Source organism: Theropithecus gelada, chromosome 13, assembly GCF_003255815.1.
Source record: "Theropithecus gelada isolate Dixy chromosome 13, Tgel_1.0, whole genome shotgun sequence".
NCBI lineage: Eukaryota > Metazoa > Chordata > Mammalia > Primates > Cercopithecidae > Theropithecus > Theropithecus gelada.
In genome coordinates, this window is record NC_037681.1 from 83,212,717 (window position 1) to 83,225,258 (window position 12,542).

Below are 12,542 nucleotides of genomic sequence, written 5' to 3' on the forward strand. Positions count from 1 at the left end.
TTACATAAGTACATCTATCAGTGAAGATTTAACACTGAGATGCAATTAAACGTCCGTAATATGTTATGTTTTGTAGATGGCAATGTAGGAAAGATATATTTTAATCACTTTTCATTTAAGTGAACTTATGTAAAAAATAAACTAATAATTTAGCAGTTCCAAGTCTGCAGAGGGCATTTTCAAATGTACATAAAAGAAATGGTTACAGAGATTTTTAAGAAGCATCTTCCCTGTCCACATCCTCTTGTAACTGCCGTGCCATTTTCTCTTCTAACTGCTTCCCTTTGCCTGCAAGAGGGGCTCAGATAAGATGGATGTTTTGCTTGACTTCTTTGAACTTTCTGTAGTGCTTTATTTTTCTTTAATCTGTTCACTATAAATGTAGCTTGGCATTTCTGTTTGGTGTCTTCAACTCTCTTAATTGCAGCAATAGTTTTATTCCATAGCTCTCACTGGTATTTGATAGGTTCATTTCTATATTTTTCAAACTCAAATGAATTATCCACTGTAAGCTGTTTTCCAGCTGCTTTCCAGAATGCTTTGGTCCACCTAACTTTGTGAGGATTGCGCTTCTTTTTAAAGTTTTTATGACATTTAGAGTTACAAAATCTGAACACCTTGCAATCGTTCTGGATGAACATCATGCTGTGGACAGGGTAGATGGACCCTGAACAGAAATAACACTTCTTGATACGCATGTTGAACCCATGTGAGTCCCCACCAAACAAACGCCAAGCTTGAGAGCCCTATGCCGCTTATTAAATGTACTCCCACTGAAGCTTCCCAAGTGCTCTCACTCCCTAATCCCTCCCCCTTCAACTTCCCTGGCTTTCCCTCTGTATCCCCCATTCCTCTAAACTCCAGCAACTAAGGGGTTTCCAGCTGTCATCATACTGGTTGGTCAGTGTCCAACTATTTAACAGTTTTAAAATATTTTGAATATCACCCCGGATATAAGAAACTCCTTTGCATCTCCACTGCACAATACATAGAAGCTAAATCCTTGTGACTAAACCGTCTGGGGCTCATAAATTTGGAGACTGTTTGAAATTGGCCATTTTTATGGAGGTTGCAGTGAACCGAGATTATGCAACTGCACTCCAGCCTGGATGACAAAAGCGAAACTCCATCTCCAAAAAAAAAAAAAAAAAAAAAAGAAATTGGCCATTTTTACATGTAATAGGTGAAAGTAAAATGAAAAGCTTAACTGAACTTTATGAGTTTTATCGACAAGTATAAATCAGATATATTTATTTTTCTATGTGTACAGGTGTTTTATTGTTTAAAAAATAAAGGGAATTTTTGAAAAAACTTTAGTTCTAGACTTTAAAATAACAGAACACATGAATGTATTCTCTTTTTTAAGCATTTTTATGGAGGTATAAGTCACATACCATAAAATTCATCCATTTAAAATATGCAATTCAATGATATGCAAAGAATTTTACAACTATCATTGCAATCTAATTTTAGAATATTTTTATCCACCCCAAAAAGCATATATTCCTTAGCAGCCACTCCCTATTCCCTTCTGCCCTCAGCCTCTGGAAACCTCTAATCTACTTTCTGTCTCTGTGGATTTGCCTACTCTGTGTATTTCATATAAATGGAGTCATACAATATGTCAATTTTGTGATTGGTTTCTTTCAGTTACCATATTGTATCAAGGTTATGAGTGCATTTTTGATATCTGATTCAAGTTGAAACCAGAAGCAATCTTGGGCAAAATTTGAAGGACACAGTGGTAACATTTGGTTTTGGTATCCTCTGACCTCTTCTTCTAGATCCAGCTCTACTCTACCCCCCAGGCCTTTCCTCCCCACATAGTTTCCCAATTTTGGTATTATCTCCTTCCCTACAAACAAATCTCTTGTGAAATACCTGGACCTATGGAGATCTGTTTTATTTTAAAACTCCCTGAAAGTAAGGAAACATGAGCAGTAAGGACTCAATGTACTACTCTGCCCAATGGTAATTGCTTTAGAGGATAATTCCTTAATAGCAATAATAGTTTTCATTTTGGAACCCTAACTAATGGCTGGGTTCTGCACTAAACACTTTGTAATACCTCATTCTTGGTAACTAGGAATTAGGTAATAGGTCACTCTTGCTAACCAGGCAGGTGTGTACTCGTATTTTCATTTCACAAGGAATATGGTATGGATTCAGAGAAGTAACCCACCCAAGGCAACTCATTTATTAAATGGCAGAAGCAGGATGTCCATCAGGTGTATTTGATTTCATGGTCCATGCTCTTCATTGCTTCATTCACACAGCCCAAGACACAGGTTTTTCACATTTTAGTATATCTGAAATTGGGATGTTTCTTATAATTGATGATGTCTTATTATACTAGGCCTTGGTTTGTCTTTCTTAGCGGCATATAAAATAGTGGTGCGTCTTACAGTGGTTTGTATCTTTGATTTTGATAAAGGCTGGTACCAAACAATATTGACTTTCTAAAGGAATTAGCCTTTAGTAATGGAGTTTTAGGCATTAGAGACAGAGGTAAAAAGAGAGAAGGAGACAAGTTTTGAGGGGAAGCTCCTTCCTCAATGTAGCAATGTCTCACACATACAGATGCCTATCTACTTCTTCTGTGGATAAAAGTGACCTGGTAAGTGCTAACCTCATGATGCCTTAATCACAAACACTGCTCCTTTGAAATATCTAAGGTTTTACATTTCGGTATAGAGAGGTGATGGTCTTGCAACATCAGTTTACCATTGGAGTTATTCAAACAAATTGATTTTAATTGAATTTAATTTTGAAAGCATCATGACATTCTTAAATGAGAGGGAGAGAAAAGGACTATCATTCACTCGCAATTATTTTTCTCATCCTTATTTTCTCTGTTTCTAATAGCACATATAGATGATAATGTTCCAACTCTAAAAAAGTTGAGGAATCATTGACCTACAGCAAAGTGACATTAGAATAGATTCATATTTTCAATGCCTCATATATTTCTCCTCATGTATTTTCTTCTCACACTTTCTGCCCACATTTTTGAGAAAATGATTATAAATAAATACAAATTTTTGTGCCCAAACAGTTCCCCTCGCCACATTTTGCTTTCTGCTTTCTAGCTGGGCATTTGAAGTGTCCTTGTAAGAGCAGAATGTGAAGCAGAAGAAAAGAAGGAGGCAGGAGGGAGAGTGTACGTAAGTATTCACTGTAGTTTGGTCAGGTTGCACTCACTTGTGAAGGATAGAACAGGTGAGTACAACCTGACCAAGCTATAAATCACAACTATTAGTTTTCCTGTCCTATATGGACATTCACCCAGCTGAGCTGGAGTCAGGGCTTTCATTTTCTGGAGCGATTCCAAATAGAAACTTAAAAGGAGGCCGGGCGCAGTGGCTCATGAGAGGCCCAGGCAGGTGGATCACCTGCGGTCAGGAGTCCCAGACCAGCCTGGCCAATATGGTGAAACCCTGTCTCTACCAAAAATACAAAAATTAGCTGGGCAAGGTGGCATGTGCCTATAGTCCCAGCTACTGAGGCAGGAGAATCGCTTGAACCTGGGAAGCGGAGGTTGCAGTGAGCCAAGATAGCGCCACTGCACTCCAGCCTGGGTGACAGAGACAGACTCTGTCTCAAAACAAAAGGAACTTAAAAAAAGAGACAGAAAAAGAGGGGCAGGGAGGAAGGGAGATGGAGAAGAGGAGAAGGAGGAAAAGGAGAGGGAATGAGAGAGAAAAGGACTATGATTCACTTGCGATTATTTTTCTCATTCTTATATTCTTGTCTCTAACAACACATGTAATTCATTCAACAGGCTTATTTTCAATGCTAAGGGTCAGGCATTATACTGAAATCAGGTAACTCAAAGGAGACAGGGCAGATTCAGTTCTGCTGAATTGGCACTTTCAGTTTAGTGGAGACAACAGACAGCTGAAAAACGATTGTAAAAAATATATCATTACAAAATATGACAAGTTCTACAAAGATAAGAACATAAGCATGAGCATAAACAACAAGGGGACCCAAAATAGCCTGGGAAGGCCTGCCTTCCCTGAGAAAGTGATATGTTGGGCTGAAAGTGAATGATGCGAAGATATGGTCCTCTCTTCATGGGGAGAGAGGAATCGAGGAGGACCTCAGAGTGGGAGAGGTGGGTCTTGTTCAAGGAACCAGAGCCCAGAAGGGTCTCGGGAGGGCAAGGATGTTCTGAGAGGAGCTGGAGAACTGGGTCAGACCTGCAGGGCCTCGCAGGCCACAGGAAGGATTTCTCCTTTTATCTTGTGAGCATTGGGAAGCCGCTGAAGGGTTCTAAATGGAGATGGGGAGGGGGGTGGGGGTAACATGATCACACAGTACTTCTAACAGCTCTCTGTAGTTGCTGTCTGAGAGCGGATTGAAGGATTGTTCATGAAGGTAAGGACGAGACGTGGATTCTTGCCCCACTTGCCCAGACACGGGTTGACTGAGGCAATGCATTGACATTATCTAGTTCTTGGTTTCCTAATGAGGTTAATCGTGTCTGTTATACCTAGCTTACACAATTACTGTGAGATTCAAGTAAAGTGGTGGATAGAGAGGTGTTTTGAAGAAGCTCAAAGTGAGACACAAATACAAAAATTAATTTAGGATGGCAAAGCCCCACATAGCGAAGCTTCTGTGGTAATAATTACAACAAAACAGCTACCACTTATTAAACACATAGTTTGCAGTTAGTCCTCACAGTAACAATATGAGAACAGTATTATTGGGCCTAATTTAGAGCTGAGCAGACAGACTTAGTAAGTTAAACAATTTTCCCAAGGTCGCAGCTGCCGAGCATTAGAACCAGGATTCAAACCCAGCTGTGGCTGACTCTTAAACCACATCTCAAATCACTCTTCTTACATCTTCAATGTTTTTCTCTTCATTGATCACGTTTATTGTGAGAACTACAGAAAGAATAAGTGCTTAAAATGGTAACTCATTTTACCCTCACATCCTGTTTATGAACGTTCCTTAGCTGGACAACTGGAACGATAGCAGATAAGAGCTGAATGTCAACAAGTAAGCAAGTCAAGCTCTTCACTGGACTTGAGAGAGACTGGATAATACTTTAGGAGTGAAAGAGCTGGTTATGATTATTCTGTGTTATTTACATGGCACCAAGGAAGTTTGATTAAATAAAAAAATTGTTTCATTTGAATGTGTTGGCAAAAATGCTGTCATCCAGACAAGTAGAACAGGACAGATATGCATACACATACACATACACATACACATACACACATTCACAATGGAATTAGGATATATATTGTAAATACTAACTTGGAGATTATATATATATACACACATATATATGATATACATATCCACAGTGGAACTTGGCCTTGTATATATATCCGCAGTGGAATTGGGCCTGGTTTCTGAGCTTTGAACTATTCATGAGCTTAAATTTACAGCAAAGGGTCAAATATCAGAAATTCTAAGTTGTCATATGCTCCTGCTTCCTTACACCAAACTAAGCCAGTTTTGATGAAAAAAAAAAATTGTATGATGTGGAGTGTAGATAAAAGAGCAAACAGACTTCTTTTAATAACATGAGATTTAGGAATTAAACATAGCAGGCAGAAGATCCTGTAGGAATTTCAAGTGATATTTTATGACGGTTCACTAAAGGATGTTTTAAGCCTTGGTTTACATAGCATGCTACTTTATATAGCACTCTTTATTCTTGGGATCCCTGCAAGAGGAGATATTGTATTGATATAGATAATCATCTCCGCTTCCTTCCTATCTGGCCACGTGGGAAGGGAATAAACAAAAATAATATCTAGCTTATAGGAGAAGTAGGAAAGAAGTTTTAGAAGAGTATAAAGGCCAATATAAAAAAGAAATGTGAGGTAGTGAATATTTTGAGTAGGACAATCTTATATAATGGATCTCCTAAAAGATAAATGCAAGTTGAAATGTTTTAACAGAACTGTCTAAGAATTACTAATGTTATGGCCTTTTCAAGGAAATATATACCCCATTTTATAAAATACCCAAGGGTTTTAGATTCATTTATCATTTACTCTTCTTTTAATCATATAATTAGTGGTTGTTCTATTCATTACATATTTATGAAGCATATGCCAGAGACTTTGGGCATTTAAAAGCTACAAAAAGACAGAATTCTTGCCCTTGGCTGCTTAACATTTGGTTGGAGGGGCCAGATATCTAATATGATTACAGGACAAAAGCAATACAACAGCTCAAAAACAAATCCCAGCCTCCTCTGAAGAAGGAGGTATAATGGTTTAGAGTTTGTTGTAACCAGATCACTTGCTCTCTAACTTTTTAAATGTTTGTTTCTACTCGAGAGGAAGTACTGATAGATATACAGCAGGAGGAATTAGTAACACCATCTTGTTCTGCTAAAATATAGTGTAAATCTATTCTGTTATTTAGCACTACTTATATTAATGAAAAAAGGGTTTTTTTTTTTTTTTTTCCATTTAGTAAGACAAGTGCTCTGAAGATATTGACCATACAACGTTGAAGCCACAAGCTGGGGAGAGCTGAATTGCAACATTTCATAGAGAAAATAATTTGAAGTTCTTGGTTCAATCCAGAGGAGAGTGGGTGAAGATAAAGAACAGAAGGAGAGAAGAGCCAGTGAGATAAAAAGGAGCTGGTGTTAGGCTAAGGTCCCTAGGATGCTAACATGCCATCTTGAAAGAGTTTGCATCCTTGTGACTCAAATTCTTCTTTCTCTCACTCTTCCCCAGGTGCTGTCTGTAGTATTTTACTCTTTTCAAGGATGCTTTGTGCAGAGGAATAGTTTGTTGCTGCTGTTATTATTGTTTGTGTGCGTGACTGTCAAAAAAGGAGCTGAGTTTTACGTAATGGATCTTGAAGAGGGCACCTAAGGAAGCAGGAGGGAAAGGAGGCTGAGAACCTACAGTTCGGAGGAGCTCCCAGAAATGTTAGAGGATCATGACTATGAAATTTTATCCAGGTCTCAGAGGAAAGGAGGAGCAGCTGACACCCAGTTTATACAAAGAAAGAAGATATGATCCACATTGATGGTGTGTGCGTGCGTGTGTGTGTGTGCACGCATGCATGTTGCAAGGAGGGAGGCTTAGAGAAGAGGCATTTTCATCTAAACCTTGGAGGAAATGGTGTTTTGGGACTGGTTGCAGGAGGGCAGGTGGGCAATAGAGAGAGGCCTAGCGTGAATGAGAACATCTGCAGACACACACACACTCTCACACACAGTGTATAAATGAGAATATTTTGACCATAGCTGGAGATTCACTATTTTAAGATCTCTTCTTTCCCTTGAAGGAATACATTTTTAATTCTTCAATCTGCTGATGGTTCAATAAGAAATAAGGCCCCAGATCAGGGATTTTTAAACTTGTTTTTAAGCAATAGAATCTTATCTTCAAACAAAATCTTATTCCAAACTGCAACATGTAAAACAGATCAACTCAGTTGCCCTGGTTAAGAGGTGAAGGTCTTGTCCTTTTGTACTCCCTCACACCCATCCCTCAGCATTCCTGGGGCTCTATGGAGCACAGCCCCAAAACCACCACCCTAGAACCAGAAAAATGAGTCTGTCTCATTGGTCTCCTTTCTTGATTCAAATATGTTGATCTTGCCAGGAGAAATTCCATCCAGAAGTTTGTGCCAGAAAATGAAAAACGTTGATGATATCTAGTGCTGGCAAGGGAATGGGAAAATGGGCACACTCAGACACTCTTGGTGAGAGTATAAATTCGTGCAGTCGTTTTGAAGACGATACATCAAAATTTTAAATATATGAATGACGTGCTCTTATAATTCCACTTTTAGAGACTGATGGCATAGACAGACTTCTACAAAAAAGTATATGTACAAGCATATTCATTGTTTATGACTGTAAAATCAGAAACAAATAGAAGAATGGTTAAATAGATTACGCTACCTCCTTATAATGGAATACAGTAGTCATTAAAATGGAAGAGATTCATTTAGGGAGATAGAGAAGGATGTCTTTGTTACATCGTAAAGTGAAAATGCAAGTTACAAAGAATATAGTTAATCTGATCCTTTTTTTCAAGCGAGCAAATAAAACCCAAATTTTATGGAAACTGTGTAAGTACTTGTAATTGCACAGAACAAAAACCCCTCTAGAAATAAATGGTCAGTCTCCGGGGGTAGGCTTTACTTCTGGAAAAGGGGAATAGAGGTATATAGGTAAGGGGGACATACATTTTTATCCTATAGATATTTGTGTTATTTGGATTTTTTACAAAGGACACACAGTAACTTTATAATTTAAAAAGCAGTGATGAGAAAGATTAAAAATAGCATCATAAAATAATTTACTTGTTTTCAAAAATGGATAGGTTTCTTCTTTTCTGTCAGTAAAGTGCAAATAATGCACCCTGTTTCCCTTATTGCCTTGGCTGCCAGGAAATCCAAAGTCAACTTTGAAACCTGAACCTAGCAGTGGCATTGACCTTTATATCTAGAATATTTACATTCCCTTTTTTTTTTTTTTTGGTCCTACTTTTCTATTCCCAGTTAACCAACTTTTTTTCCAGAGTTTCCAGGCTCTTTTTCCAAAAGAGATAGATTATAGAGAAAGAAAGGAACTCTGAACACCTTACTCTCAGCAGCCTACATTTCTCTGTGAGTACCAAACTCTCCAGGGTCAAGTGTGAGCTAAGTAGGGAAGCATTTACTATTCATACTTCACACTGTGGTTATTCTCACACAGGATTTGAGGTGCCTGAGGGCAGGAATCTGTACTCTTGTAGTTATAGCAAACACTTGGCTCTACTTTGGAGTTTCACTTTGCCTGTATTCCAAACTTAACAGCTGCAAAGAGAGGCAGGAGCCTCATGTGACAAGTCTTATCTTCACCCTGTAGATGGTGGGAAACCACTGAGGATTTTTAATTAAAGGAGTAACTGGATCTGAATCATGTTTGGAAAAAAAATAAAAAATTGGCAGAGGAGAAAGTAGACTGGCGCATGGAAAGGCAGAGATGCTCATTAAATACCTGTAAAGTGGTTGGATAATTGATGGTTAAATGACCAAGGTAATTTAAAGGTCTGCTTTTATTGGAAGGGCGTGTGCAGCATTTGTCAGTACTACCTGGGTGGATCACTTGGTCTGAATATAGGCTAGTAAGGCCCATATCATAAGGCCAGTAAGATTCAAAAAAGGTTAAAAAAAAAATCTAGTTTCACAGACTGCAATCTTAAATACAGCAAGCCATTTCATAAAGGAGAGTGTAAACAGCTCAGAGCATAAAACGTATTGTGGTTTGAGAAGTGAAGGCAGCAGCCCCCCAGGTAACTTGGCAGGTCGCATCTTTATTTATATAGACAGGGGCCAGTTCCCTTTGCTAAAAGTGATGAAGACACATCTGCCTCACCTCTGACAGGGAAATGTGGCACCAACAAAGGACACCAGCTTGAGGTCAGCCCGCTTCAGGCCCTGATTCTGTCACTTATTAACTGCATGACCTTGAACAACCCTTCAGAGCCAGTTTCTTCATTTGTAAATGGAGAGGCAAAGAGACACCCACTTCCGCGGGTGGGAGGGTAAAACAGAGAAAGCATGTTAATCTTCAGGGACAAGCGTGACTTATTTTTTATCTTATTTTTAAAAAAAATTAGACTTTATGTAACCTTCCTCCCGCCCCCCCCACCCCCCATTTAAGAATGCGGTTTTTGTTATTTATTAACTCAAATAGCCTGGGTGGGTGTGTTTTGGGTCTTTTGCACACTGAACAGCTTGCAGAATTAATAGCTGGTCTGGTTCTCCCTTTAGATCTGGGGGTGGGGGTCAGGCACAGAGACGATAATCACCTGTCCTGGGACTCATACCTCGCAGGGAGTGGGGCCATCCCTTTTATTGTCACAGCCCAGCCCAGCCCCTGATTCTTGCCGGCGTCCACATCTCTGAACCTACCCCCAAAACATTTGAGGTTGCAGGCCTGGGCCCCATCCCCGCCCCACCCTGCGCGCGCGTGGCCAGCACTGCTGGGCCGTGTTGCGGGTAATTCTTGTCCCCAGACGCGGCTTCAGGCCTGCAGGCTCTGAGGGTCCTGCCCACTGCGGAGCAGGTGTTGCAGGAATCAGTGACTCACAAAATGTCGCCAAGTTAATATTGGTATTATGTATGGATTATAGTTTAAATGCATAGGAATCAGGGACTTCATGGTCAAAACAAAGTCCATGTTAAACCTCCCTCCACCATGCCTAACAAATATGGGCGTTCTCAGCTCCTTTCTGTCCCTGCGAAGCTCTAGAAGCCCCTTGGCTGGGCGTGGCAAGATGGAGAAGGGAGAAATAATCCAGGTTCTAGTGAAAAATCTTGTCCTTGGGACTGGTAGGTACAGTTGCTGTCAACTCACAGTTCTCCCAAAAGGCGGGGTCCTTCCTTCAGCTCAGCCTGCTCCCTCTCTCCTCGCCTCCCCATCTCTAGGAGGCGGGATGTGGCAGCCACTGCTCTCCCGGAGACGCCGCCCATACATTGTCAGGTTGTCCCAGAGTGATCAGTGACTCAAAAATGTTAATAAATTAACATGAATAGTATGTGTAGGTTCTATGTCAAATGCATTGAGATCAGGGACTTAATTGTTAAAATAAACATGCCCATCCCCCCACCAAAAAAAAAGTTCATTTAAACCTCTTTTTGGTGGGGTGTGATGGGTCATGCTTGTAATTCTAGCACTTTGGGAGGCTGAGGTGGGCGGATCACCTGAGATCAGGAGTTTGAGACCAGCCTGGCCAATATGGTGAAACCCCATCTCTACTAAAAATACAAAAAACTGGCCAGGCGTGGTGGTGGGTGCCTGTAATCCCAACTACTTGGGAGGCTGAGGCAGGAGAATCGCTTGAACCCAGGAGGCAGAGGTTGCAGTGAGCCGAGATCGGGCCACTGCACTCCAGCCCAGGCTACACGATGAGATTCCATCTCAAAACAAAACAAAACAACCTTTTTTTCACCATGCCTGACAAATATGGGGGTTCTCAGCTACTTTTCCTTTTTCAAACATAAATCTGTAAGGAGTATCCTTCTCAAAGATCCCTGAGGCCTGTGATAGGTCATCTTTGCCTTTGCTGATGTGTCCTGCTTTAACATTCCTGAGAATATGTATTTGCTGTACAGAACAAACTCTATTATCTTATTGCTTTCACTAGCAGATGAGGAAAATGGGGAAGAGTGTATATTTATAGGGTTCAACCACATGCCAGGCACCTTTTACGGCATCTTTTTTCATCTCTGTATCTTCAATCCCTATTTCACATATGAAGAAATGGAGGCAAAAGAGATCAAATAACCTACCCAAAGTCACAGTATTTGAATCTAGACCTCGAAACCCTTTGGAGCCAAAGTCAATACCTTTTCTACTCTGCCAAAGAGTTCCCTGAGGGGAAAATTTTAATGACTTGTGAAATTCACATTTTAATGCTACAATATTTTTAAGCCCCTCCCCTATAAAAAGGGTATGTACTGTCTCATAATTCATCAGTATCTAGGAAATGAGATCTTGGTACTTCCACTTAACCCCTCTGGTCTCTAGTCTTGCCTCTTCTGGAGATCTCCCTCTTCGGTGGAGCCTGTTCGATGCCAAAGATATGGGACTTGAAGGGTTTTCTATCACTGCAGGCTGCAGTGGTGGAAAGCAAAGCAGTTTGACATCTCGCAGTACCCAGATTAACCTCCGTCTGGTCTATCCCCTTGCATGTTTGCTTGAGTGACATTATTCAAGGTTCCTTCTGTCACTTTAGCCTTGACATATGCCAAGTCTCTGGAAGGGGATGGGGTAAAACAAAATTTGTTTTTGTTAAGTATTTTTTGAAGGAGTGTATGGATATGAGAAAATGGATATAGTGGGAGAGGATGTCCTAACTTTCATCCAAACTCAGAAGCTGGAATCTAGATTTATGTGATGAACTGGTTACATTGGGTATCTATCCTCATGTGGGAAAAGGGGGTCCTGAGGAAGCCTTTAAGAGATAACATATCTTGAATAAAGAGTGATGCAGGCAAACTTGATCCAGTAACAAAATTTGAGTGGCAGGAAGGGAGGAGAATGTACATCTTAGCATTTGCCACCAGGGAGGGACTCTCCCCTGATGGTCAGTTTGGTTAATATCCAAGAATCTCAGAGAAGAGAGTCTCAGAGAAGAGGGGCTTCTGGAGAAGCCCCTCGGTAAGTGCTGAGCAGGCAATCTCATACATGTTTCCCACATTAAGCCCCTAGCAGAAGTCATGTCTGGATCTGAAGGTTAGCTGTCATGGCCATGCCAATGCACTGATTTCATCATCAGCACATTTGAATAAGTATAAAAGAGGTACAGTTGGTTCTAAAAAGGCTGTTTAAGAAAGTTAACAGCGTTCTCAGTTAAGATAGTGAATTGAAGGTATGTACAGTAATCCCCTCTTGTCTGCAGTTTTGCTTTCTGTGGTTTTAGTTACCCCAGTTAACTGCAATTTGAAAATATTAAAGGGAACATTCCAGAAATAAACAATCGTAAGTTTTAAATTGCATGACTTTCTGAATAGTGTAATGAAATCTGGCGCCATTTCATTCTGTCCAGCATGGA

The 12,542-nt window shown here is 40.2% G+C and overlaps 1 pseudogene; it reads right to left on the reverse strand.

The window, feature by feature from the left end:
- Positions 1 to 214: 214 nt before the first annotated feature.
- Positions 215 to 698, reverse strand: LOC112605217 (annotated as a pseudogene).
- Between the last annotated feature and the right edge of the window lie 11,844 nt (positions 699 to 12,542).